Below are 3113 nucleotides of genomic sequence, written 5' to 3' on the forward strand. Positions count from 1 at the left end.
AAACAATAAAGAATCACAGGCTGAAAGGGTATCACCACCAGATGCCACTGTATTTGATTTGATATGGAATATAGCTGGTCTTTCGTGCTAATTACAAAAATAAATAAATAAATCATTTATCAAAGCTAGAAGAAAATATGACTTGTTTGTGTAATTTTAAGCCCAAGAGTAGACGACTCCAGGCTGCCATTAATTTGGCCTTTGTTCAACAAACAACGTTTGATTTCCAGTGAGAGGGGAGGAGAGGCAGAGAGCCATTCAGACGCTCCAACCTGCTGGTGTTTCATCATGGGGATGTTCACATGAAAACAGACAAAAGAAACTGTGTGAAGAGACACACACTCTCACACACACACACACACATGCACACACACACACACATCAACACATGCAGGAGATTCAGATGTCACTGACTTTCTATTAGGAAGACTCCACACAGAGTATATCAGTGTTTTGTTTTCACCAAACAGAATGAAATATGAGCTGCACTTTTATCAGAAAGCTGCTGCACAAAGGAGCTGTCAGCTGATTTCCTCCAAAATCCAAAAGGTTTTAGACAACAATGCTACATTCTATAAACTTTTTTTTTGTTTCACTTGGTTGGAGGTCAGTTTGTTCAGTCAAAGGGTGTAAAAGTTTCTCCATGAAAGAATGAATTCCTCATGGGAATTTTGACCTTTAAGTTTAAAATGTTGGGTTTTCCTAATTCTAATGTCTATCACTGCTGGATAGCTTGCATGCTGCAGTAGCCATCGCCTGAAAAATGAAGCTTGTCTCTGCGTTTGAAATGCAAGGCGGCCATATTTGATCCGGAGGACGGCTTGTGGAGGAACCTTTCCCTTCCCATGGTGGAGTTCCAGGTTCCTGTTCTTTCCAACTTGGTCCGATGACTTTGACTTTTTGGAGCTGAGTGTTAACTAAAATCACATATTATTTTTTTTTATTATTATTTATTTCTTCTGTGGAATTAGTTTACGTATTTGCTGAATTCAAATATTTGATATTAATTGCAGCTTGTAAATCTGAAGCACCAATTCTACTTCATATGCTTATTGGGTGGTGCTTTCAAAAGAGGCAATCAGGAAGCGCCCTTCATTTTGTTATTGCATTAGATGCTTATTAAATATTCACAGGTCAGTGGTCCTTAGCCCAGTATATACTGGGGCCCACTGGGTTATAAATCACATGTCTACATAGGTTAATGTGAAGGTCAGTCTCACATATTCCCCATTAACAACAAAATCTATTTATAAATATTTTTATATTTTTAACTTCTTACTAATTTCATCTTTCCCCACAGATACCAGGAGTCCACTCTCTACTTCAGTTATGCTCTACATTTTTGCTGATTCATCTTGTAAAATGTTAACATAATACATTGAAGTTTGTGGTTTTAATGTTAATAAAATGTCTAAATAGGTTTGCGAGACTCAAACTGAATCAACTTCATCCCGTCAGATCTGCTGATTTAACCATTTTTCACTCCACAATGATTTTCCTCCCAGATGTTTCCAGATTTTTATAAACGCACCACTACATTTAAAATGCAGCTCTGCTTTTATTCATCCGTCTGGGTGTTTTATGTACTTGGAGTTATTGAATGACCAGACCTTGTATACACATATTTCAATTTCAACTGCTAAAAAGCTCACTTCTTCTGAGCTTAATGATTTGCTGCCAGCAGCAGCGCCTCATGGTGGATTTTATTCACACCTTCAAAGGATGAAAGGATGGTTGAAGAGTTTTTCTGAGGAGCTAATAGAGGAACAAGACGACATAAACACAACACACACACGCCCACGCACACACACAGAAAAACTTTATTAGGACATTTCAATCTTGCTGATAAAAAGAGATCTCTTGTAAAAGCACTAAAACTCCAGCAAATTAAATTTTACACTTCCAGAAGCTTCCAAAACCTTTTGTGAATTTCATTTAACGCTGTGCTTCAGAATGTAATTAAATGAACATAAACTCAATGAAAGATTATTGATATTTAAAAAATGTCATCTGACCAAGGCCACTGATTGATTTGGGATCTAAGAGTCTGAAGGATATAAAGGACTGGATCTACTTTGTTTCATTTTCAGGGGATTTTTGTCTCATCAAGTCAAGATTCTGACCAAGAAAGTCGAAATTTCTGTTGCCAAGGGACATTACATCCACTGGGTATGAGTCCAACTGCTTCCCAAAACCTCTTAGAAAATCTAGTGATAGGATAAGGAAGGGATAGATAATGTGGTTTTAATCTGATATCTAAAAATATTGTTAATTGTAACCGGTAAATCGTTTTGAAATAAGTTGCTGTCACTTAACCCTGCTAAAGCTACTAATAAAAATATATATGAAATTTTGTTGACGGTTGTGGACATTGAAATTAATTCTGAGTCCGGAATTACTAATGTTTCTTCTGATTATTGTAAAGTCTATGTGCATGGTTCTAGGAAAATGGTGGCTCCATAGGTTTCTTTGGCGATGAGTAAATAATCACCCTGGGGTTCAAGCCGAGCGACTAAACTTTATCTAGTCTGCAACAAGTGCTCGTTATTATAAGGGAGAGAGCTGCGGTTAACAAAAGTGATTATTGTGGTTAGGTGACTGTGAGGGATTTACCCCCTCCCTAATAGGTGTGTGAAACTGAAGTTAAAAGAAAAAATATTGAGAGCTCTAAAACTGCTGGTTCCAGTCTGGTTTCTTTTTGATCGCAAACTAACAGTAACCTTGAGAGGTAGTAGGTTAATTGCCTTAATTGAAAAGGGTGATAACTTTTGGAATCGTAGGCAGTCAGAAGCTAGACGAGTCCTTCCGCCACCAGCTTAAACAGAATGTTTTCTAGACTATGCATGGAGTAAAAGCCCTAGGAACTAGAGACTTTACGGACCCATTAACTGGAGAGCTGGTCAATAGTCAGTCCGTGAGATGTGAGAGAGTTTAGGTGGGGCTGGCTATTGCGCAATAGCAGACAATTAATAACTAATTAATACAATTAATACAGCCCACAAACTGAGCAGCAGCGCCTTGATTCCTGAACATCTATTAACAACATAATGGCTGCAAACAGATGTTGATGACTTATAATGTATGATAGTTAAGTATCAGCTTCAGACGACTTG

The sequence above is a fragment of the Poecilia latipinna genome, unplaced genomic scaffold (assembly GCF_001443285.1).
Source record: "Poecilia latipinna isolate Pla-1442-1.1 unplaced genomic scaffold, P_latipinna-1.0 Scaffold996, whole genome shotgun sequence".
Lineage (NCBI taxonomy): Eukaryota > Metazoa > Chordata > Actinopteri > Cyprinodontiformes > Poeciliidae > Poecilia > Poecilia latipinna.